This window comes from Bos taurus, chromosome 6 (genome assembly GCF_002263795.3).
Source record: "Bos taurus isolate L1 Dominette 01449 registration number 42190680 breed Hereford chromosome 6, ARS-UCD2.0, whole genome shotgun sequence".
Taxonomy (NCBI): Eukaryota; Metazoa; Chordata; class Mammalia; order Artiodactyla; family Bovidae; genus Bos; species Bos taurus.
Window position 1 is genome coordinate 102,095,689 of NC_037333.1, and position 26,861 is coordinate 102,122,549.

Genomic DNA, 26,861 nt, shown 5'->3' on the forward strand with positions numbered 1-26,861 from the left:
TATAACACCTATCAGACCAGATCAGATCAGTCGCTCAGTCGTGTCCGACTCTTTGCAACCCCATGAATCGCAGCACGCCAGGCCTCCCTGTCCATCACAAACTCCCGGAGTTCACTCAGACTCACGTCCATCGAGTCAGAGATGCCATCCAGCCATCTCATCCTCTGTCGTCCCCTTCTCCTCCTGCCCCCAATCCTTCCCAGAATCAGGGTTTTTTCCAATGAGTCAACTCTTCGCATGAGGTGGCCAAAGTACTGCAGTTTCAGCTTTAGCATCATTCCTTCCAAAGAACACCCAGGGCTGATCTCCTTCAGAATGGACTGGTTGGATCTCCTTGCAGTCCAAGGGACTCTCAAGAGTCTTCTCCAACACCACAGTTCAAAAGCATCAATTCTTTGGCGCTCAGCCTTCTTCACAGTCCAACTCTCACATCCATACATGACCACAGGAAAAACCATAGCCTTGACTAGACGAACTTTTGTTGGCAAAGTAATGTCTCTGCTTTTGAATATGCTATCTAGGTTGGTCATAACTTTTCTTCCAAGGAGTAAGCATCTTTTAATTTCATGGCTGCAGTCACCATCTGCAGTGATTTTGGAGCCCAGAAAAATAAAGTCTGACACTGTTTCCACTGTTTCCCCATCTATTTGCCATGAAGTGATGGGACCGGATGCCATGATCTTCGTTTTCTGAATGTTGAGCTTTAAGCCAACTTTTTCACTCTCCACTTTCATCAAGAGGCTTTTTAGTTCCTCTTCACTTTTTGCCATAAGTGTGGTGTCATCTGCATATCTGAGGTCATTGATATTTCTCCTGGCAATCTTGATTCCGGCTTGTGTTTCTTCCAGTCCAGCGTTTCTCATGATGTACTCTGCATATAAGTTAAATAAACAGGGTGACAATATACAGCCTTGACGTACTCCTTTTCCTATTTGGAACCAGTCTGTTGTTCCAGTGTCCATTCTAACTGTTGCTTCCTGACCTGCAAACAAATTTCTCAAGAGGCACGTATTAATGACAAGTCATGAAGATATATGGAACTAAAGCTAAGAAATGGAGAAATAGTCCTACAGTTAATAGTTGAAGATTTCAATAGACTTAACATAATAAACCAATGAGATCTAACAGACATATTCAGAATTCAACATATACTCTACTCAACAACAGCAGAATACACATTTTTCTTGAGTGCAAGCACATGGGACATTTTCCAGAAGAGACCACATGTTAGGCCATAAATTGAGACTCAATAGATTTTAAAAGATAGGTATCACACCAAGTATCTTCTCTAATCACTTCACAATGAATTTAGAAATCAGTAACAGAAAAATGAAAAATTTATGAAATTGTGGAAATTAACATAATTGTAAACTGATGGATCAAAGACGAAATCACAGGGAAATTAGAAAATACTTAGAGACAAATGAAAACGAAAACAACATGCTAAACTCATGAGATGCAGCAAAAGTAGCACTCAAGGGGAAATTTACAGTTTTAAAACACTTGGGGGAAAAAAAAGACATCTCAAATCAACAACCTAATTTTAAAACTTCAGGAACTAGAAAAAGAGTAATAAACTAAACCCAAACCTAGCAGAAGGAAGGAAATAATGAAGATTAGAGCAAAGAGAAATGAAATAGAGAACAGAAAAACAACAGAGGAAAACTGATCAAACTAAAAGCTGGCTCTCCGAAAAGATAAACAAAATTGACAAAACTTCAGCTAGATAGACTAAGAAAAAAGAGAAGGCTCAAATCACTATATCCAGAAATTAAAATGGGGACATTCCTACTGATTCTAAAGAATCAAAAAACACTGTAAGAGAAAATTATGAACTGTACAACTTGGATAACCTAGATGAAAAGGACAAGTCCCTAGAAACACAAAACCTATCAACACTAAATTACAAAGAAATAGAAAATCTGTTTTCTATTTCTATAACTATGGCCTATAACTAGTAAGGAGGCTGATCAGTAATCAAAATCTCCCAACAAATAAAAGCCCTGGACCTTATGACTTCACCAGTACATTTTACCAAACATTTAAAGAAGAACTAATACCTTCCTTTTCAAACTTTTCCAAAAAATTGACGAGGAAGAAACACTTCCCCATTTGTTCTACGAGGCTAGCATTACCCTGAAACCAAAGCCCACAAGTGTTGGCAAAGAGCAACAGAAAACTGAAACCCTTGTGTACGGTTGGTGGAAGTGTAAAATGGTACCGCCACCGTGGAAAACAGTGTGGTAGTTCCTCAAAAAATCTAAAATAGAACTACTGGATCATGCAGCAATTCCACTTCTGGACATACATCCAAAGGAACACAAAATCCTAGGCATAGGTCCCTGTGCTATACAGTATGTCTTGCTGGTTATCTATTTTATATATATATATATATGTTATCCCAGCCTGCTAATTTATCCCTCCCTACTCCTTTCCCTTTTGTGAGTCTGAAAGCAAGGTCTTAAAGAGATATTTACAACCCATGTTCAGAGCAGCACTATTCACTATAGCAGTCCAAGTGTCCACAAACAAATAAATGGATAAGCAAAATGTGGTATAAATATATTATTCTGCTACAATGTGGATGAACGTTTAAGAACATTAAAGATAAATGAGATAAGTCAAATAAAAGACTGTATGATTCAATTTATATGAGATACAAATAGTGAAATCATAAAGACAGAAAGTATAATGACTATTGCCAAGGGCTGTGGGGAGAGGAGAATGGGGACTTATTTAGTGGGTACAGAGTTTCAGTTTTATAAGATGAAAAGAGTTACAGGGATGGATGGTAGTGGAGATGGCCTAACAATGTGAATGTATTTAATACCACTGAAACATACGCTTAAAAACAGTATTATGCTATGTGTATTTTACCACAATAAAAAAAATCTAGGGGTTTCCCTGGTGGCTCAGTGGTAAAGTATCCACCGGCCAATGATGCAGACGTGGGTTGGATCCCTGATCCACGAAGATCCCACATGCCACGGAGCAACTAGGTCTGTGCACCACGACCACTGAGCCTGTGCTCTCAAGCCTGGGAGCGGCAACTACTGAGACCACACGCCTGAAGCCTGTTCTCCCCACAAGGGAAGCCTCCTCAATGAGAAGCCCACACGTCACAACTAGAGAGTGGCCCCTGCTCGCCACATTGGAGAAAAGCCAGCACAGCAACAAAAACCCAGCACAGCCATAAATAAATAAATTTAAAAAATGATTTAAAATATCTAATTTGAGAACAATTCAAGAGCACATTACTTTTAAGACATGGAATGCACTACCTCCAAAAACAGAAGCTATAAACTGGAAATTTTAAAGACTTTATCCAGTGACGCAAAGCAAAAATAGAGGGTATTTTGACTGAAACAGGCTTATGCTACATTTTGAAGTCAGCTCACGGTTCCACCATTTACCAAATGAATAACCTTGGGCAAATGACAACCCGCTAAAACTTTAGTTATCTCATCTGTGAAACAGAGAAGCCACTTATCTTAAAGAAATATTCTGAGGATTAGAGATACAGTGCTGCTAAACACAGACACTTGCATTATAAAATCTCATTTATTTTCATATCAAATTTACTATATTTATATAAAGTCAAATTTACTTATTATCAAAGCATATTTGATGAGTATTCACACCATGAACAGTTCTATGCTACATTCTACTTTAGTGATAGTAACAAAGAGATTTTAAGTTAAAATGTGTGATTATGTACTTACTGGCTATGTGTGAGGTTTTTTTTTTGAGGGCCCTGCTAACCTTATTCATCTGTAAACAGGTATATCTATCTACTTCATAAGACTATTCTAAAAATTAAATCAAATGCAATAATGGATTTACAAGCACTTATGAAATTATAAACCATGTTGCAAATACTGGTATTATTAGCATGGAAGCTTCACTTTATGTTGTTTCTGCAAACAATAAATACCTTAACTAGTCTTTTCCTATATTAGCCTCTTTATTATTAATTGCATCAACAACTGTTTCTAGCTTTTGACAGGGACCAAAATGTTCAATGTAAGATTACAGATTATAGTTATTAATATCTTCTTAAAGTTACTGTGGTGGACACAGAACAGTGACCCCCCGCCATGAGTCATGCTTTCATATAATCCTGAGGATAAGACCCACCTGTGACTTGCTTCTAACCAACAGAACATGGAAAGGTGATGAAGTGTCACTCGCTTGATTATGTTGCATTATATAAGATTGAACAGACTGAAGTGAGAGGGTCACCTGCAAGCCTTTAAGGAGCCAAGTGCCATGGATAGAGAACCCTGCAGCAAGAAACTACAGGCAATCCCCAGGATCGGAGGGAGTTCTCCACCTGTCAGTAAAACATTAGGGTCCTCAGTCACACTGCTGCAAAGAAATTATCCCAACTTTCTAAATGAATTTGGAAGTAGACTGTTTCACAGTTAAGCCTCCACATGATAACACAGGTCAGCACGCTCACTGCAGCCTTGTGAAATCCTAAGCAGAGGACCCAGATGAGTTGTATCCAGATTCCTCACTCCCAGAAACCATAAGATAATAGTTAACGTAATTTTTACTGCAGTATAGTTGCTTTACAATGTTGTGTTAGTTTCTATTATAAAGCAAAATGAAACAGCTATAAATATACATATAGATCCCCTCTTTTTGGATTTCTTTCCCATTTAGGTCACCATAGAGCACTGAGTAGTTCTCTGTGCTATACGGCAGGTTCCCCTTAGTTATGTGTTTCATACACAGTAGTGTATATATGTCGATCCCAATCTCCCAATTCATCCCACCCTCTTCCACCTTCCCCCTTGGTATCTAAAGTAGTCATATGCTCATGAAAAAAATAAACTGTGTTTGTCAGAGGCGGAGGGGTGGGGAAAAAGAAGAGTTATTGTTCAATAGATATACGTATTTCTGTTTTGCAAGATGGAAAGTTCCAGAAATGTGTTGCACAACAATGTGTACATAGTGTTTTAAGACTAATGTCAGTCAGTCAGTTCAGTTGCTCAATCATGTCCGACTCTTTGTGACCCCATAAACGCCAGGCCTCCCTGTCCATCACCACCAACTCCCGGAGTTCACCCAAACTCATGTCCATTGAGTCGGTGATGCCATCCAGCCATCTCATCCTCTGTCGTCCCCTTTTCCTCCTGCCCTCAGTCTTTCCCAGCATCAGGGTCTTTTCAAATGAGTCAGCTCTTCGCATCAGGTGGCCAAAGTATTGGAGTTTCAGCTTCAACATCAGTCCGTCCAATGAACACCCAAGACTGAGCTCCTTTAGGATGGACTGGTTGGATCTCCATCTACAGTACAAGGGGCTCTCAAGAGTCTTCTCCAACACCACAGTTCAAAAGCATCAATTCTTCGGCGCTCAGCCTTCTTCACAGTCCAACTCTCACATCCATACATGACCACTGGAAAAACCATAGCCTTGACTAGATGGACCTTTGTTGGCAAAGTAATGTCTCTGGTTTTTAATATGCTGTCTAGGTTGGTCATAACTTTTCTTCCAAGGAGTAAGCATCTTTTAATTTCATGGCTGCGATCACCATCTGCAGTGATTTTGGAGCCCAGAAAAATAAAGTCAGCCACTGTTTTCCCATCTATTTGCCATGAAGTGATGGGACCAGATGCCATGATCTTCGTTTTCTGAATGTTGAGCTTTAAGCCGAATGTTGAGCTTTAAGCCAACTTTTTCATTCTCCTCTTTCACTTTCAACAAGAGGCTCTTTAGTTCCTCTTCACTTTCTGCCATAAGGGTGGTGTCATCTCCATATCTGAGGTTATTGATATTTCTCCCGGCAATCTTGATTCCGGCTTGTACTTCTTCCAGTCCAGCGTTTCTCATGATGTACTCTGCACAGAAGTTAAATAAGCAGGGTGACAATATATAGCCTTGACGTACTCCTTTTCCTATTTGGAACCAGTCTGCTGTTCCATGTCCAGTTCTAACTGTTGCTTCATGACCTGCTTATAGATTTCTCAAGAGGCAGGTCAGGTGGTCTGGTATTCCCATCTCTTGAAGAATTTTCCACATTTGATTGTGATCCACACAGACTAATGTACTGTACACTTAAAAATGGTTTAGATGGGCAGTTTTATGTTGTGTCACTACATACTGACAAAAGGGTCAATTCCCTAAGGATATAATAATTTTAAGTGGTAGAGTCAGGACTCAAACTTAGCCAGCAGGACACTTTCCAAATGTCTGTGCTGTTAATCCCTGCATTATGATTCAGAGCATACCGCAAGTGAAAGAGAATCACAGAACAAAAAAATACATGAAAAGTCAAATTCTCTACCCTCTCCCCTCTAAAATCAGCTATTTTTTCTAATTCCTCTGCTTTTGCAAGTGGCAATGCCATTTTTTCAGCTGCCCTCATTCAAAAACCTGAGCCATATCTGACTGCTTTTCTGATTTACATAACCTATTAATTTCAATTCCCCTGATTTCTACTTGGGAAAAATCTCTCCCCCATTTGTCTTTCTTCCTACTCTCCCTAAACTCTCCTCTCTTTCACTGCACTCTAATTCAGACTCCTGCATCTTTCATTAACCAGTCACTATGCCTCTCCATCCCAACCCGAAACATCTACGTAGGACCACCAGACTTATGTGGCTGTGTCACTTCCAAGCTGCTTAATGTTATGCATTTCAGCAGCTTATCCAGGCGTTCAAGGCTCTTCTTGCTCTGACTCCAGCCTACCTTCCAATCTTTTCCTCCACTAAGTTTTGACATAAAATAGGAAAAAGGGGAAACACTACTTACTAAACCACTGAGTGTCACGTATTTTCCCAGAAATCTTACAGATACAGCTGTCCTTCAGTATCCACAGAGGAGTAGTTCAAGAACCTCCCTCAGATACTAAAACCAGATGATGCTCAAGTGTCTTATACAAAATGGTAGAATACAGTTGGCCCTCCGTTTACACAGAATCCACAGACACAGAGGGCTGACTATACTCTCATTTAAGCATCACGAAGTGGCACTAGTGGTAAAGAACCAACCTACCAATGCAGGAGACACTGAGCTTGATCCCTGGGTCGGGAGGATCTCCTGGAGGAGGGCATGGTAACCCACTCCAGTATTCTTGGCTGGAGAATTCCATGGACAAAGGAGCCTGGCGGGTGGCAGTCCATAGCGTCGCAGAGTTGGACACAAACTGAAGCGACTTAGCACGCACATCCACGACACTACAGATGGCCTAAACATCCCTGACTTGCCCTGTCACACAGGTAGAAAATTGTGGAAGCTAGGGTTTCAGTTCAGTTCTGATTCAGTTAATTCTTCTACTATTTCACAGATGTCATTATTCCACTTTCCTCAAGTATATGCACAAGCCCTCAAAGCTTCTCCGCATGCAAAAGGATGTGAAGGCCTAGTTTATTAAGTAATGTTTCTTCCACGACGTCTCTAATTCTCCCAATAAGACGTGATCTCCCTTCTATGAACATAGACTGTACTTCTCTAGTTTGTTCACTGTCTTCCTCTTGTGTTTTAGACTTATCTACCTAACAGTGTGAACTGAGATTATGTCTCAAAGACACCCATTTATCTTACCCACATGAGCTTGCATCATATGTGACTGAATTAACCTGATTCTTGTGGGCTGGGTGTTTTTTCACCCAAATTTAAAAAAACCGAGTCAGTTCTCCATTACTGGTTAGCCTCATGAGTCTTCTTTCATCTAGAACTTTTGTCATACTGTATTTCATGTCCTAAGTGGGTATTGTGACTGTAGGTATCATTAATATCTCATTTAAACTTCACTAGGTTTAAATATACTCAATTTAAAACTATCACACATTTTCCCCCTTATATCAAACTACTCTAGCTCTGTCTAGTAGAAAGTTTTATTATGGTCATAAAATAATTTCCTTTGTCAGAGGACTGCTCTATCAAAAGGGTATTAGCAAATACTCATTTTCATAAAATTGCTTTTATATTTGATGTTAGATTTGGGCAAGAGACAAGAGCTCAAAAACTTTCATACCAAATTATTTTAAAATGGTCTTTTTAGGGACTTCCTTGGGGGTCCAATGGTTAAGACTCCATGCTCCCAATGCAGGGGGTGAAGGTTCGATCCCTGGTTGAAGAACCAAGATCCCACAAGACCTCTGGTGTAGCCAAAAAAAAAAAAAAATTTTAATGGTGTATTTAAATAATCCAGTGTCTTGAATTTTTAAAAAATTTTGTTATATATAATAGAACAGGAAGCCAGGAACAGGAAAAGAATATTTACTGTAAAACACTTCACTCTATAAGTCTCATCAGTCAGCTAAGTTCTTTAAAGAACACAAATTTGTAATGAGTTAAAGTGTAACTCCACCTAAACTCTAACCCAGAATTATTTTTAATGTACCTAAGATTCTCTTAGAAAGAAAAAAAAGATACTCCTTCCCCAAATATTTGTTGTTCAGTCGCTAAGTCGTGTCCGACTCTGTGACCCCATGGACTGTAGCACCCAAGGCTTCAGTGTCCTTCACTATCTCCCAGAGTTTACTCAAATTCATGTCCACTGAGTTGGTGATGTAAGAGTTTATAAACACAACAGAAAAAAAGAGGGATGGTCCACAGAGTCTTTTTCTATCACACTCTGGTACATTATGGGGCTTCCCAGGTAGCACTAATGGTAAAGAACCCGCCTGCCAATGCAGGAGACGTAAGAGACTTGGGTTCAATCTCCTGGGCTGGGAAGATCCCCTGGAGGAGGCCATGGCAACCCACTCCAGTATTCTTGTCTGGAGAATCCCATGGACAGAGGAGACTGGCAGGCTATGGTTCATAGGGTGGCAAAGAGTCAGATATGACTGAAGTGACTTAGCACTGGTACATTATGGCACTAAAACAGGTAGGAAGTTAAGATCATTTTTTTGTTCCTCTAAGTGCCAATAAAGTCATATCAACCAACAGCTGAAGACTAAAGTACGTCAAAAAGAAGAACATAGGTTTTACTGATTCACTGCAGAAAATACCTAACAAAAATGTATTTTTTTTTACATGTAAACACAACAACTTGCAATAATCAGAGAAAAGAGGACTTACAGCAAAAGCATAAAGGTACAACTGTAATAAGTCAGTCCACTTTATACTGTTTTTCAAACTTCTTTGCATTTATACTAGTAGAAAGAATTCTAAATGGCACTTTGAGGACTTCTCTGGTAGTCCAGTGGTTAAGAATCTGCCTTCCAATGCAGGGTACACAGGTTTGACCCCTGGTCTGGGAACTAAGATCCCACATGCCACAGGGCTACTAAGCCCGAGTATCAACGACTGAGCCTGTGCACTCTAGAGCCTGTGCTCCATGACAAGAGAAGCACTTCGACTGAAAGCACCTCTAAAGACAACTCAGAGCTATACAGTTACTGATGCAGTACCTACTACAGGCAGCAACAGTGCTAGGAGACTCAAGCTTCCTTAAAATAAGTTTGGTTTGTACTCTTTACAATTCAGTTAGATGAAGACTTTAAATGATAGAAAGTATTTTATTTTACAGTGGTTTCTGATTTCAGAGCCACATCTTAAAGTTGACAGAGAATGTGTATTTATCAAAATTAACGTGTATATTTGTGAAATAAGATGGTAAACCCCACCTTATGTTGTGCAGAGAAAAACCTGACTGCATATAATTCTCTACACACTTCATGCTATCTTTCTGTCTTTGTTCAGGCTATCTTCTCATTTTGAAATGCCCTTAAAGCAACATCCATCCTTCCCAGCTGACTCTTAACTCATTTTTATAAGACTCAACTCAGGTTTATTTGCTCAAAAAGGCCCTAAAAAAATCTCCCTTATTCTTAGCCTGGATTGGGTGTACTTCCTCTGTGCTCCTGTAACAAATGAATATCTTTTTCATTGTATTTATAAAGCAGATTATACCATCAGATCAGATCAGATCAGTTGCTCAGTCGTGTCCAACTCTTTGCGACCCCATGAATCGCAGCACGCCAGGCCTCCCTGTCCATCACAAACTCCCGGAGTTCACTCAGACTCACGTCCATCGAGTCAGTGATACCATCCAGCCATCTCATCCTCTGTCGTCCCCTTCTCCTCCTGCCCCCAATCCCTCCCAGCATCAGAGTCTTTTCCAATGAGTTAACTCTTCACATGAGGTGGCCAAAGTACTGGAGTTTCAGCTTTAGCATCATTCCTTCCAAAGAAATCCCAGGGCTGATCTCCTTCAGAATGGACTGGTTGGATCTCCTTGCAATCCAAGGGACTCTGAAGAGTCTTCTCCAACATCACAGTTCAAAAGCATCAATTCTTCGGTGCTCAACCTTCTTCACAGTCCAACTCTCACATCCATACATGACCACAGGAAAAACCAGAGCCTTGACTAGATGAACCTTTGTTGGCAAAGTAATGTCTCTGCTTTTGAATATGCTATCTAGGTTGGTCATAACTTTCCTTCCAAGGAGTAAGCGTCTTTTAATTTCATGGCTACAGTCACCATCTGCAGTGATTTAGGAGCCCAGAAAAATAAAGTCTGACACTGTTTCCACTGTTTCCCCATCTATTTCCCATGAAGTGATGGGACCAGATGCCATGATCTTCGTTTTCTGAATGTTGAGCTTTAAGCCAACTTTTTCACTCTCCACTTTCACTTTCATCCAGAGGCTTTTGAGTTCCTCTTCACTTTTTGCCATAAGGGTGGTGTCATTTCCATATCTAAGGTTATTGATATTTCTCCCGGCAATCTTGATTCTAGCTTGTGTTTCTTCCAGTCCAGAGTTTCTCATGATGTACTCTGCATGTAAGTTAAATAAACAGGGTGACAATATACAGCCTTGACGAACTCCTTTTCCTATTTGGAACCAGTCTGTTGTTATACCATACTCAACCTTTATTCAAATTTATAATACTTGTAATAATTGCCTGATTACTATTAGTATTTCCAGTAACACTAAGTCCGCAAAACATAGGCAATTTCTACTCACTTCTACTAGGCCCATGTTGAGCACAGCATACAGTTAGCAGAGGTACTAAAAATACTTTCCAAACAAACAGAATAGTTATGAACCCTGGAGACTCTTTTTCTATTATCTAAATCAACATATAATTAAATTACTTTAACCCTGAATTCTGGATGTATTATTTTAACAATAATCACAAAGGATGTCACTTAGCAAAGACATTTTTCAATTATTTCATTACAAAGATTAATATGTTAAATTCATTTTTTAACTTTTAAGTCAGAAAAAATTAAGCTACACTCATTATTTCCTCTTTTTTTTTTTTTTAACAAAAGCAAATAGCAGAGATTTAAAAAATTTTAATTTCATTTATTTATGGGTGCCCTGGGTCTTTGTTGCTGTGCATGGGCTTTCTCTAGCTGCAAGAAGCGGGAGCTACTCTCTAGTTGCTGTGCACCAAGATTTTAAATTTTGAATCAGATGATCCAGAAGAAAATATATTGTGCCAATAATTAAAGGAGAATCTGCTTCTTTGACAAACTGAATTGACAAGCTTCAGTAGTTCCTACTCATTAAAGATACAAATAACTTCCAAAAATTTACTACTATGACTTACAAAAAAACGTTTTTCTTAGCATATATTAGAGACAATTGTTATTTGTTATGTCTGCTTGTTAAACACTACTGTCATTTTCAGGATCCCTAAACAACATTTTCACTATACTGAATATTTTGTAAGATGTTTCTATTTTAAGGTCTGTTTTATTAAAAAGGCATTCTACTCCAGTTCCACTACCCATAATCATTGCCTGTTTGATTTAGACCACTGCATTTATTACAATCATAATAGTTTAAAAGTCTAGTATAAAATAACTTGCTTTAAAAAGGACTTGAATTTTATCTAATTCGTGAACTACATTTGTGAACTCTTAAAGAGTCTCTATTATTATTTTTACTTAAGAATGTCAGAAAAGTCACAGGGTTGTACTCAAATAACAAATGATAATTATCTGAATAAAAACGAAGTCTACTAAAAAATTAATTCACCAATAATTTGTTTCCAAGCGTCCAAAATTGGGATACTTCCCATTCAATATATGAAACAAAACACAAAGCTAAGTAAGAATTATTATATACTCCAGTGAGAGCCCTGCTGGTCAAGCACACTCTGAGTAGAGCACACCGCTAATCTCAGCTTGGAAGGGAGTGTGGTGCTTAGTGGCTGGTGAGCTTTCAGAGGCTTGCAAAATCTTATTCACTACGTTGTTACTGATTCATTAAACAGACTTAAAACCAACGCTAAAGAACTGTCATTTATTAAGTAAGCCAATTTCAAACTGGTTCTGATGACTAATTGTTACCATGGCTATATGAGAATCAGTCTTCTCTTAGGAGTTTGGGAACTCCTTTTGTCTTAACAAGATAAACACATAAGCCAACACACACACACACACACACATATATATATACTAAAGGATATGATATATACTGGTCATATGATTTTATAACATTTCACAAAAAAACCCAAACACTGTCAGTGTTAAGGATAAATACCATTCGCCTTATATTTAATCATTCAGTCAGTCATCAGATGTTATATTGCAGGTTTTGGAAATTCACAGGTGAACACGCAAAGCAACAAAAAAGGGCGTTAGAGCAGTGCTATTCAAAGTGGGTCTGGTCCGTATTTTTTTTTAAACACACTTCAACGAGGTAGGTACAAAAATCAAGTGCCTAGAAACTCTTAGAACAAAGTTGTATTTGACAATAATTGTATGTCTGTTGAATTTCATAAAAATTGAAGTTTGCATTTTGTGTATCTTTTTAAATTTCACTTTTCTAGTCATTCATTTCTGTTGTCTTTACCAAGGTACTGATTCACAAACTAGTTTTCACTATAGTGTCTGAAGAAAATTATTTAAAGGGGCTCAAGAAAAGCAGTCAGAATAGGTGAGGTTGAATTACATTTTGCTACCAAGATACATGCAAAAATAACATGCATTACACACCAAGAAGTACTTGCTCCAAAATTAGAAGGATGGTGCTGGTGGCCTAAAAGAAAACCCCTCAGCAGATGATACAGCACGCTAACGGAAGGTTGCATCATCCATGTTGTAGATGGACTAGGAGGTTGTAATGTATGGAAAAAACAAGACTTCTTAAAATGCTGCAAGAGCCAGACCCTAAATATGAAGAAATTCAGGAATACCTTATCCGGTCTATCTCTTATATTTTCCTTAAAAAAAAAAAAAAATACGCCTGCTAAGTCACTTCAGTCGTGTCTGACTCTTTGCAACCCTGTGGACTGTAGCCCCCCGGGGCTCCTCTGTCCATAGGATTCTCCAGGCAAGAATACTGGAGTGGGTTGCCATGCCCTCCTCCAAAAGGAAAAAAAAATTTATGCACAAGCATAATCTAATTTTTTAAGTTACCTAAAATAAGTCCCCCGCTCCCCCAAAAAAGATGAATAAGACGTAATTCCTACTATTAAGGAGCTTGAGTCATCCCTTTGGGACACAAACAAGTGGTCACAATACTGCGGTTAAGGCAATAGTAGGGAGATACACTGGGTAACATGGGAGAATCTAAACTAGCCTTGGTGATCAAGAAGGCTCCCCATTAAAAATGCAATAGCTTATATGTACTCAAAGCTCCCATTCCACTTATCCAACTATAATCTAGTTTCATAACTAGGTTATAACTCTACTCCCTAACTTCTCCTCATACTGTTGGCCTTGCTTCTCTAGCCACAGCACTTCACTCACAGGCCCCATCATCTCACAGCCTCCCCACAGCCTCTTCTCTCACATCCTTGTTACTGCTGCAAGTTATCATCCCCAAATTCAAATCTGATCACATCACCTCAGTGCTTAAAAATGGCCACGGATAAAGTACTAGTAAGCAAAAAAAACTAGGTACAAATTATACGATCTTTTTAAAAATGTATATGTGATATGCTTCTAACTTGAACTGCTGTTTTCAAACCAATTAATGAATAAATTCTACAGCCTCTTTTTTTTGGTTACAGAGAAATTTATGGAGTAAAATAAGAAAATGTAAGTTTAAAACTAGCCATAGACCTTTAAGGCATGGGCCATACAAAGTATATTCCCAAAGCTCTTCAAATTCTAAGAAAAATGACCAAATATTTCCTCTTACTATAGCTAGCATGTCTGTTTTAACTAGGTTAAATATTCTTATATATAATAATATTTCAGAGTACTTTACAGTCCCTCATATAACAATCATATGATACACTTGTTGATTTTATAAGGCTTAAGAAGTAGCATGGTATAGGGGAAAAAACAGTGAGGGAGGTATTAGGGGAACTGGATTTTAACTAGCTGCATTACTGGGAAGTTACCTAATCTCTCACGTCTCAGTTTCTTCATTTATAAAAGAACAGTGTTGGTCTAGGTCAGGGGTCAGCATCTTTTCCTATAAAGGGCCAGACAGTAAATATTTCAGGCTTTATGCACCATCCAGACTCTGTCACAACTACTCAACCATGCCAGTGCAGTAGGAAAGCACCCACAGATAAATACATAAAGTAATGAGAGTAGCTGTGTTCCAATAAAACTTTACAAAACCAGCAGCAAGCTAGGCTTGGCCTAAGAGACCACAGATTTGGGTAATCACTGTTTACAGCTGTCCCCTAGTATCCTGGGGCATTAGTTCCAGGACACAGCCCTTCATACCAAAATCAAGGATGCTTAAGTCCCTTACATAAATGGCATGCATGGTATTTGCATATAACCTTGTACAACCTCCTCTCATTTACTTTAAATCCTCTCTGGGGTTGCAAACAGTCAAACATATCTTAGCAACTGAACAATAAACAACTATACCATGTAAATGCTATGTAAATAAGTCACCAGTGTGCAGGTAATTCAAGTTTTGCTTTTTGGAATTTTCTGGAATTTTTTTTTCCCTGAATGTTTTCATCCGAGTTTCCTCGAATTTACATATATGGAATCTGCGGATACAGAGAGCCTGTGTACTTCTAGTTCTAAACTATGCAAGTACTTTTTTTCTATTTAAAACTAACTTGTTGCCTTTTTTTTTAGAGAAAACTATAGTTGTATTTAACACAAGGCACAAAAACTAGCAGTTAATAGCAGACTTAAGAGCCAGTTTTCAGAGTCCCATTAGCTGTATAACCTTAGGCAAGTTACTTAAAACCACTCTGAGCGTACTGTTAAAGACTACTGTGAAGAATAAATGAAGTAATATATGTAATGTATTAATTCTTAGCCCTGTATCTAGTTCACAGTAAGCATTCAATAAACTGACACTATTACTTTTATAAATTATGTGATCCTCAGTCCTCGGTGAGGAACACAATCCTCCAATCAACATTTTTTCCAGCAAAGAAATACAATATGCTATATAGTGATCTACATTCAGATGCATTTTGCACTATAGCAAAAGATGAGAACTGGTTATATTGCTCTAAGCCTTTCTTTAAAAAAAAAAAAAAACTATCGATACAACCAGTAGTCCCCAACCATTTTTGGCACCAGGAACCAGTTTCATGGAAGACAATTTTTTCCATGAACTGGAAACAGGGTGGTTTCAGGATGACTCAAGTGCATTACATTTATTGTACACTTTAATTTAATTCTGGCACTGATCGGACAGCAGGTACTGGTCTGAGGCCTGGAGGTTGGGGACCCCTGGATACAACAGTCAGCATTAGCTGAGTACTTACTATCTACTTTGCATGTATGACTATGACTCTGGTTAGGTTACATAATCTTTTATTAGCCTCAGTTTCTTCACCTGTAAAAATGAGGAAAGCAGCAATACAAACTTCTTAAGATTGTTACAAGGACTAAATGAGTTAATAAACTGTCTGGCACATAAGCTATATAAGCAAGTTCTATTATTTGAGTTAAGATATTTCACATTTATTCAATCCTCAGGATAATTCAAAGCAGTATTATTACTATATTTATAGCTGTTGCTAATAAGGCTCAGAGACGTTAAGAAACCTACCCAAGGTCACACAGCGTATTAAGTGGCAATGCCTAGGTCTCAACACAGGCATGCATGACTGTACAGCCAAAACTCTTAACAGGAGGCTGAAGACAGCATTAATTCTGTCTTTGTACATCTTGCATGGTATGTTTAGATTATGGAACCACAATATGGATATAATATTCTCCCCAGAGAGAAAATGTTTTTTAATATTGTTAAAGTTTAAGAGTAAGAAAATACACATAAAATCACTGACCTTTAGTGAATATACAATGTTGTGTTAGTTTCAGGTGAAGAGCAAAGTGACTCAGTTACATGTTTTTCTTTTTCAGATTCTTTTCCCTTATAAAAACACTGATCTTTTTAATGTGACAGTATTTCCACAGGTAAAATTTTTGCTAAAATGATTCTTTTGTTTTCCATTTCTAATTAATTAAACTCACACTTTCATTATTCAAGAAATAAGCAATCCTCTGCAATAAAATAACAAAAGATGCAGCATAGTGACAAATATATATATGTGGTACTATGCAAATGCTGACATTCACCTCTAATTGATCTTTGAGATCTATACAGACCTCTCAGATTTTATAAAAAGTGCAAGTCTAGAGAGTTGAACACAATTCTGCTACTAATTTGTAGACTAGTCTATAAATTCCCAACTATTTATTTAAAACCTTGAACTGTGAAAAAGCATTCAGATGTCAAATGAAAATACCAATATCAAAGAAAAAAGAAAACTCAAAAAGACAAAAACACATTACTCCACTGAACAGATTCATTCATAAGTTGGTATACCATCACTTGATCCATCTCAGTCTTTAGACCTTGTGACTGCTACCAGTAATTGACCCAGAAACAGAAGTTGGCTTCACACTGTAAAGCCCTATAGTTCAGCAACCTATCACTAACAAAGAAAATAGGGCAGTTTGATGTAGCTTACTTCCAAACTCTATTACAAGAATGAACTCAATCTTAGAACTCTAACATACTTCTGAAATTCACAAAATGCAAATAATATCAATTTTAAATGTCATAATTAAAATCACAAATCACCATCTAATCTACATAAGCTGATTATAAATTTCATATTCTTTCCAAACTAGCAGTGCTGAACCTTAAAATGATCATCAATTAGGATTCAATAGAACTTCATACTCTGTGTTATATAAGATGAAATATCACACCAGAAATATACAATATAAATATCATCACCTAGCTTGGAAGAAAAAATACTTAATTTTCATTAGCATTTTAGTATTTTGTTGAGAAAAGAAAAAAAAAATCTAGATTTTAGGATAAACAAACCAAGTTATCTTTTAACATTTCAAAATACTATTCCAATGTGCTGGATGGTACTAGGGTGCATGCTTCGCCACGCAGTCTGCTGCCCATCAACACTAGAGGGGTGGAGGGAGGCGTGGAAATTAACTCACTAACAGTAATGGATCAATCAGTGGTATGTACTCCAGGTGTAAGCAGCAGTACTTTGACTGCTATCAACATACTACATCAAAAATATCAACCGCCAGTTCTAGAAGAAAAACAGGCATTCGCAGTGCTTCAAAAATTATCTGCATACACACACACACAATTCTGTTCACTTTTTCTCAAAAACACTAATTTTGAAAATAATATGCAAAAAATCTAGTACAGAAACCTAGATAACTGAAGCTAATGGTTGTTATCTAAATGGTTCTGTTAAAAAAGGTTGTGAACTCCTTTTAAACGTATGTTGAAAGCTTTGGTTCTTCTCCCCAGGAAAAAACACAAGTACACACAGAATTCAGATTCTTGGAAGACCATTTTTGGTTCACACAGCCAAAAGTGAAAAGCTGATATTCTAAACCAGAGTTGTCTAGTTTCAGAACTGAGTTCAATACATTATTATATTCTGATGCTTCCACAAAAGCCCTTCAGACAAATAAATAAAAAAAAAACAAACCTAATGGGTCACATTTTATATGGTTATATCTTGAATATTGACATTAGTGTAAAAAAAATGTGTATTTTAAATGTTCCATTTATTCTTCCTTCACTGGTTAACACAAAAACATATTTCTCAGAAAAGTGAAGAAATGGTCAAGCTAAGGAGTTTTAGGACTGAAAAATAGGGCATTTTGTTATTCTAAGAGGCATTTATTCTCCTTCATCTCTCTAGTTCTCAATATATAAAAATAATTAACCTTTGTTGAAAATTCAAATATAAGAAACCAGTTTAAATATCCGATGTTTTAATACACAAAAGCCATTTGAAATTAATTTGGGGGCTTCCACAGTGACTCAGATGGTAAAGAGTCTGCCTGCAATGCGGGAGACTCAGGTTCGATCCCTGGGTTGGGAAGATCCTCTGGAGAAGGAAATGGCAACCCACGCCAGTATTTTTGCCCAGAGAATCCCAACATTCAAAATAGTCCCTTTAATCTTTTCAAAATGACAAACCCATTTTCAGTTCTAACTCTTTAAGAGTTCTTTTTTTTTTGAAAAAGGGTCATTTGTCTAAATCCACACAATATACAACAGACACTAAGAGTGAACCTTAATGTAAAACTCTAGACTTTGGGTAAAGGTATATCATTGTAGGTTCACTGACTGTAACAAATGTACCTTTTTGGTGTGGGGATTTTGATAGTGGGAAGACTGTGCATATATGGGGCAAAGCAGGGGGCATATGAGGGCAGAGGGTATATGAAATCTCTGTTCCCCTACTTAATTTGCAATAAACCTAAAATTGCTCTAAACGTATTTTGATAAAGGGTGTGGAGTATAATATATCTTCTTCACTTTCTTTTTAAGAAATGAGGAAATAGTGTTTTTAAAAATTACCCTCAGTGGCTGTGAATTAAATTTCCTGACAGGATACAGAATGCGCAATTATTACAGAATAGATTACAAAACCATCATTCAAAAAGACACATGTACCCCAATGCTCACTGCAGCACTATTTACAACAGCCAGGACATGGAAGCAACCTAAATGTCCATCGACATATGAATGGATAAAGAAGATACATATATACAATAGAATATTACTCAGTCATAAAAAGGATCACAGTTGGGTCATCTGTAAAGATGTAGATGAACCTAGAGTCTGTCGTACAGTGTTCTCATTCTGACAACTCAGAAAGAACATTATTGTATATTAACACATGTATGTGGAATCTAGAAAAACAATACAGATGAACTTATTAGCCGGGCAGGAATAGAGACACAGAACATAGGAAACTGACATGTGGATACACAGAGGGGAAGAGGAGGGTGGGATGAATTGAGAGAGTAGCATTATATATATATATATATATATATGTATGTATATATAGAGAGAGAGTAGCATATATATATAACTATATATATAGTGTGTGTGCACACACTACATGTATCAATAGCTAGTGGGAAGCTATTATACAGCACAGAAAGCTCAGCAATGATCTAGATGGATGGGAGGTCTAAGAGGGAGGAAATATATGTATACACATACCTGATTCACTTCGTTGTACAACAGAAACTAACACAACATTGTAAAGCTATTACACTCCCATTTTTTTTAAAAAAGGGGTAGTGAACTCCTTTTAAACATACATTGAAAGCTGTGGGTCTTCTCTCCAGAAAAACAGAAATATACACAGAATTCACAGAATCTTGGAAGACCATTTATGGGTACATCCATAAACCCAGGTTAAGAACCAGAGACAAAGTAGAAATTTTCTCTTCCCTTTGACCCTCTTCCATAATTTTACCTCTAACTCACAAGAATCAACTAAACTATTCACAATGAATTCTCTTGTATAGCCTTTAAAAAAAAGTTTCATAGTACTTACATAAGCAGTTTTCAACAAAAAAATAAACTGACAGCATTCTGAAATACAACATGTGACTAATGATATCAATAAACGATAGTGCCTTACAGTTTCTAAAATGACTTCACCTGTTATAAAAATTAGTATTTTACCCCCTTTTACATTTAAGGAAATAGGTTCAGAAAATAACCTGCCGTGGGCACACAGCCAACAAATTAAGAGCTGGTATTCTAACCCAGAACTGTCTAGTTCCAGCTCATTATTACATTTTGATGTTTCCACAAAAGGCTTTCAGACAAAGAAAACAGATCAAAAAAAAGCCTAATGGGTCACATTTTAGTGTAGTTATATCCCGAATACTGACATCAGTTTAAAAAAAAGTATACTTTAACTATGCTGGGTCTCAACTGCAGTATGTGGTATCTTTAGAGGCAACATTGGAACTCTCAGTTGCAGCATGTGGGATCTAATTCCCTGACCAGGGATCAACCCTGGGCTCCCTGCCTTGGGAGCGCAGAGTCCTAGCCATTGGACTACCAGGGAAATCCCCAAATGTCTATTCTAAATGTTCCATCTCTTCTTCCTTCATTGGTTAACATAAAACATGTTTTTCAGAATAGTGAAGAAATGGTCAAGCTAATGAGTTTTAGGACTGAAAGACATGACGTTTTGTTACTTCTATGAAGTATTTCTTATTCCTCATCGCTTTAGTTCTTAATATATAAAAATAATTAACCTTTGTTGAAAATTCAAATATAAAAAACCAGTTTAGATATCCAATGTTTTAAAACATAAAATTCTTGAAATTAATTTTTAGGACATTCAAAATAGTCCCTTTAATCTTTTCAAAATGACAAACCCATTTTCAGTTCTCTACAATTCTTTAGAGTTCTTGATTTTTTGAAAAAAGGTCATTTGTCTAAATCCACAGAATATTCAATAGACGGCAAGAGTGAACCTTAATGTAAACTCTGAACTTTGGGTAATGGTATATCAATGTAGGTTACTAACAAATTTACCTTTTTGCTGTAGGGATTTTGATAGAGGGGGAGACTGCTTACATGGGGCAAGGCAGGAGCATATGAGGGCAGAGTGTATATGAGAAATCTCTGTTCCTCCCACTTAAATTTGCTATGAACCTAAAATTCCTCTAAATATAAACTACTTTGATAAAGGATATGGAGTCTAATATATCTACCTGACTTTCTTAACAAGTGAGGAAACAATGTTTTTAAAAATTATCTTCAGTGGCTGTGAATTAAATTTCCTGCCAGGAGACAGAATGTGCAATTATTACAGAATATATTACCATCTTAGAAAATAATAATAATCTTATCAAATGTTAAAAGAATTAGCAGCTTTATAAAGAATCTAGAAAAATGATACTGATGATCCTATTTATAGGGCAGGAATAAAGACACAGAGAAAAGACTTGTGGACAGAGGTGGGGAAGAAGAGGGGGATGAATTAAGAACAACACTGACATACACACTATAGTGGGAAGCTGCTTTATAGCATAGGAAACTCAGCTAAATGCTCTGTGATGACCCAGAGGAGTGGGAGGCAGGCGATATACGCATACTTACAGCTGATTTCACACTGTTGTACAGCAGAAACCAGCATAACATTGTCAAGAAATTATTGTTGTTTTTTAGTCAGTAAGTCGTGTCAGACTCTTTTGTGACCCCAGGAAGCCCACCAGGCTCCTTTGGCCATGGGATTTCCCAGGGAAGAATACTGAAGTAGGTTGCCACTTCCTTCTCTAGGGATCTTCCCCACCCAGGGATGGAACCCACGCCTCCTGCATTGCAGGCAGATTTTTTTTTTTTTTTACCGATGAGACACCAGGAAGGCCCCAAAGCAATTATACTCCAATTAAAAATAAATGTTTTTAAAAAGATTTTAAAAGTATTGGCAACTTGAAATGTTAATATGAAGTTAAGCAATAGCTGAGTATGGTATCCTGAAATTTCTTTTGATATTTATTTATGTTCATACTCTCTGTATCTTAAAGGCGATATATACAGCGACTAAAGTCTGAAGTAGGTCACGGGATGAGTGACAAAAGAATGGGTGCTCGTAGGGAGGGGGAGGAAAAGCTGCAGCCAATGAAATAACCCACCGCTTAGCTGAGGTCCTCTGCTTACCCAAGACTACTCTCTGGCAGGATCAACACTGGAGGGAGAGGAAGGAAAAGAATTTCCTCGGTCTACGAGAATGAAGAACACCAACAGTCCAACAATTAATTAACCTCACCGGGGTGGAGGGGGGGAGAGGGGGAATGCAAAGAAAGCAAAAGTGCAACCAGCAGATAAAACACCTGTGTCAACCTAGCTTCTTGCAAGAACATTTTCTCAAAGAATCCTCCCGAAGCAGTATAACATAAGCATAAGCTAAAATGGCCAAGCATAGTTACGCTATTAATACAGATGGAAAAGAATCCTGACAAAAAAAGTTCAATAGCCTACTTAAAGTCACCCGATCTAACATTGCCAGGTGGGAAAACATACCAAAACAAAACAAAACAAAAACCTTTTCAAACTCAGGCAATCCAAACGCTAGGACTGTCAAATCCAGTCAAGGACCAGCCCCAGGCTAGAAAGCGCGAAGGATGGAGATAAATCGCCTCTCTCAGGGAAACCAGCAGGCTAACGAAGCCCAGAAGTGCGTGAAAAGGAGGAAAGAGCAGGCATCCCGGGCTGTGAAACAACTCCACTGAGCAGAGGCGTGTTTTGAAAGAGGCTGCAGTTTCTGCTCTCAAACTCCAAGGCACTCTTCGACACCTCCCCGCCCCCCGCAGGGTCTCCACCTAAGGCGAGCTGCAAGCCCCCAGAACACGCCAGCCAGACCCCCGGGGTCATGAGTCTCGCCGGCAGGCCAGTCCCGGAGGGTTACCCTCCGGACGGACGGCCAGCACGGCCCCAGGGCCAGCATCCCGGACGGCGGCTGACCCCGATACCCGCGCCCGCCTCCCCGACCCTCGCGGGCGGCGCGTCCCTCACCGCAGGGCCCCAGTCCGCGGGCCCGCCCCGCCCCCACATGCCGCCCTCGCCCGGACCCCGCGAAGCACCTGCCCGCCTCTCTCTTCTTCGAAAGACCCTGAGGAACGAGCCAGGCTGAGGGAGTCGGAGACCGGGGTTCCCTTCGAGGAACGCGACTACCCCCCACCCCGCGCCTTGCCTCTCGCCACAAACGGGGGAAGGGGCGACAGAAACCGCGCAGCGGCTGAAGGGGTCCAAACCCTCCCGGCAGGGGAGTTTGGGTTCCTGCGTGCAGGACTCGGGGAGTTTCTCCGCCACAGGCGCGAGCCCGGGCGGCGCTACGATTTGGGCTTGGGGCTGAGGTGACGGAGGACTTCGCACGAGCGGACAGCACCGCACAAAGAAAAGAGGGAGTTGGGGGGGGGGCGGGGGACGAAAGCCCGGTTACCTCAGTCCTCGGCTGGTTCCCTCCGCTCGGTTCCCCACCCCCGCCCCCGTCCCGGGCCTCGCCAAGGATGCAGCCGCGCTGCCAGGTTCCTGCAGCCCCGGACGGCGCAGCACCGGCCCCGCGCGAGCACCCGACGAACGCGCGCCCCTGTGCGCGGCCTCGCCGAGCCCAGCCGGCGCCCGGCGTCCTCTCGCCCGCGCCTGCGCACAGCACTCTGGGTAGTGTGGTTTCCAATTACCTCCTGCCGGGGACCGCCCCCGCCCCGCGTGCTCTCCGAGCCCGGCTCGGGCGCGGGCGGCGGGAGTTTTCAGCCAGCTGGGGAGTGTTGTCCTTCCTGATGCTGGGGACAGCTGGCGGGGCCTGACTGGCGTCCTCAAAACACAGGTTCAGATAGGCCACCGCATGATTAATCTCCGAAGTTATCCGTTTCTTCTCTTTTGTGGCTGTACCATAAGTCCCGTCTCGCTCATGGTGAAGGTTCTTAGGGTTTCTGTCGTTTAAAGAAGGAAAAAAGGGTCTACTTTTGTTCCTGGCAATTTCTCCACAGGCTCTGCAAAAGAGATATATTGATACAAAACACCTGGTGTTTATATAACTACTTACCCATAGTTTGTAGGCATCCCACTCCAGTACTCTTGCTTGGAAAATCCCATGGGCGGAGGAGCCTGTTAGGCTGCAATCCATGGGGTCGCTAAGAGTTGGACAGGACTGAGCGACTTCACTTTCACCTTTCACTTTCATGCATTGGAGAAGGAAATGGCAGCCCACTCCAGCGTTCTTGCCTGGAGAATCCCAGGGACGGCGGAGCCTGGTGGGCTGCCGTCTGTGGAGTCGCACAGAGTCGGACACGACTGAAGTGACTTAGCATAGCATAGCATAGTTTGTAAGACCAAGGAAGCAGTTGATCGACCTGAGCACTCACTGCTAAAAACCATTGCAAGTGAAAATGATGTTGAAATCAACTAATTTTTCTATAAACTCAATGAAATGTTGGAGGGGATAGATGAGCGAGCAAAGAAAAAAAAATTTGAAGGCTAAAATCTTTTGTTAGAGCAAGCTCTAGCTTTCACAACCCTAGGAATCTATTTCAGAATAAATTCAATCCTGATACATGTATAAATATTAATATAGGTTTCGATTGATTTAGCTAGAAAAGAGCCTTTAGAAAAAAAATTGCATCTTATGTAAAAACCCCAAGGTAACTATTTGAAATTTCAATTCTAGGGGCGAAAAAAATCACTTTTCCATTTTAAAATAGCAGAAATAGAAATAAATCTTAGTACTTCAGAATATTTCTCTTCAGGACCCTATGTTTGAAATTTTAATATGAACAAACAAAAGTGGAGCAAGACCAGTTTTAGTGTGCACACACAAAACTTTTAAAATTTGTCTGGAAGTATGATGTAATACTGTGTATTTAATAAGGTCATATTCTAATAGAATGTTTTTATAATATGAACTTTTTAATTGCATGTTCAGTGTCCCCTAAAAAATGCTTATAGAACTGCTCTTTTTTCTCTGCTAATAGACATATAAAAAACTGCTTGTACTTACTAACTACATCATAGAAATCTACACAGTATTTCAATATGGTTTCCATTTATTTTTTCAAGAATATTTAGTAAGCACTTACTATATGGCATACACTGAGTTAAGAACTGGGAAATAGTGAAGGAAACTGAATAGTTCCTACCCTTGTGGAGACTTAAGAGCTAGTGGAAGAGACAGAACTAAACACATAATGAGAAATAAAAAGGTATACAAGGACTTCCCTGGTGGTCCAGTGGCTAAGACTCTGCATTCACAATGCAGAGCACCCAGGTTCAATTCCTGATCAGTAAACTAGATCCCATATCTTGCAACTGAAAGATTCTGCATACTACAACTAAAACCCCCACACAGCCAAACAAATATTAAAAAAAAACAGAAGGTATGCACAGGGTTGGGCTTCCCAGGTGGCACTAATGGTAAAGAACCAGCCTGCCAATGCAGGAGACATTTAAGAGGCCTGGGTTGGCTCCCTGGGTAGGGAAGATCCCCTGGAGGAAGGCATGACAACCTACTCCAGTATTCTTGCCTGGAGAATCCCATGGACAGAGGAGCCTGGAGGGCTATGGTCCATAGGGTCACAAAGACTCAGACACGACTAAAGCAACTTAGCACACATGCATGCACATGCAGAAGGAGGAGCATATAAGGTATAGTAATCTAGAACTTTTTGTTGGGAGAGGGGAGGTCAGGTAAAAATTCAATGAAATTTTCAAACCAAATAACAATAAACTGGGGGGAAAGTCCTCCCCTTAAATGTGATATATCCACAACAATGCTCTCAAAAAATTATTTTTAAAAATAATATCTTACTAAACAAGGTACATCTTGATGAGATTCAGAACATGGTACCCCTAAAACATAGCACCTTGACATACTGAATATCTTCAACTGAAGGAATCTGAGAAAACAGCAAAAGCAGGAAGGTCTCTCCAACCCCCAACCTTCTTCCCCCAAACTGGTCATCAAACTCCCATATATAAGGTACCCTCCCTATACCAGGAGAAAATTATAGGCATTCATATTGCCAGAGATTGGATTTAGGGCTGAGAAACCTGTATAAACATACTTAAGCTAATCCTTTTCTTCCTAGTAATTCCTTCACCATTTACTAACCCTAGGCCAAACCCCACTGTCTTGTCAATTCTTTACAAATTTATCATTTCTTTGTCTGAAAAGTGAAAGTATTAGTCCTTCAATCATGTCTGACTCTTTGAGGCCTCATGAAATGTAGCCCTCCAGGTTCCTCTGTCCATGGGATTTCCCAGGTGAAATTATTGGAGTGGGTTGCCAATTCCTTCTCCAGGGGATCTTCTAGATCCAAAGATGGAACCTGCATCTCCTGCATTGGCAGGCAGATTCTTTACCTCTGAGTCACAGGGAAGCCCTCCAATATAACATGTAAAAATTTGAAAAAATTTGTATGCTTTTATCCTGTTAATCTCTCTTCATTTGCTTAATTTTCAGAGACCCTCGGAGAGTCAAGAAGAACTTTTTCCTCTTCTACAGTCTCAATGAAAAGATCACACATTTCCTGAATATGACCAAGATATCTTCTTAGCTTTTATTCATTCCTCCCTAGCTCCTTTTCAGAATTAACAGAACTACTTAATAACCTAATTAATAAGAGACTTATTCATTAGAGACTCCTTCCTTTTCTAAAATTCCATGAATTAAAACTGGAAAAGGTCTGACCTCTGTTGGTTCACTGTCTGTTGTACTTTGGTCCAAATAAATTACAATGTCTTGACCTCAATTGACATTTGCATGTTAAGTCTTTATCTCTAATCTGGAATGAAAGGCTTTATAATATCCAAAAGAATTTCAAATGTGGCCTGCCAAGCGATTTTGAAAGATTAATGAAGGGGACCATTTAATTTTCATTTGCAGTGGAGGCAAAGCTTTCAGTCACTGGGCAGTTCCCTGGACAACTGTCTGACTATGAAAACTTCTTGAATATCCTGAACAAGCAAGACAACACCCTCATGTCCAGGTCAGAGTCACTGGCTTGCAGTGACCTTTCTTCCTACTCTTCCACTCCTATTAATATTTTATCACCCTTCCCTCATCCAATCTTGACCAGGGTTTCAGCTCTACTTAACAACAATCACATCCTGAATTCTGCCCCACAATGGCCTAACTTAACCTATTTTAACTACTTTATGACAGTCCTTTCATCCATTACCCTTGCCATTAATCTGAC

At 39.2% G+C, this 26,861-nt stretch overlaps 1 protein-coding gene across 10 annotated transcripts in view; it reads right to left on the minus strand.

Moving 5' to 3' along the window:
* Positions 1-23,294, minus strand: part of KLHL8 (kelch like family member 8) — an 87,244-nt gene extending 63,950 nt beyond the window's left edge. For 2 of the 10 annotated variants that reach the window (XM_015471709.3, XM_059887804.1), the window contains exon 1: positions 23,111-23,239. The gene's annotated coding sequence lies outside the window, so the exon portion shown is untranslated. The other 8 variants (XR_009494940.1, XM_059887801.1, XM_059887800.1 and 5 more) reach the window with 8 other exon arrangements.
* Between the last annotated feature and the right edge of the window lie 3,567 nt (positions 23,295-26,861).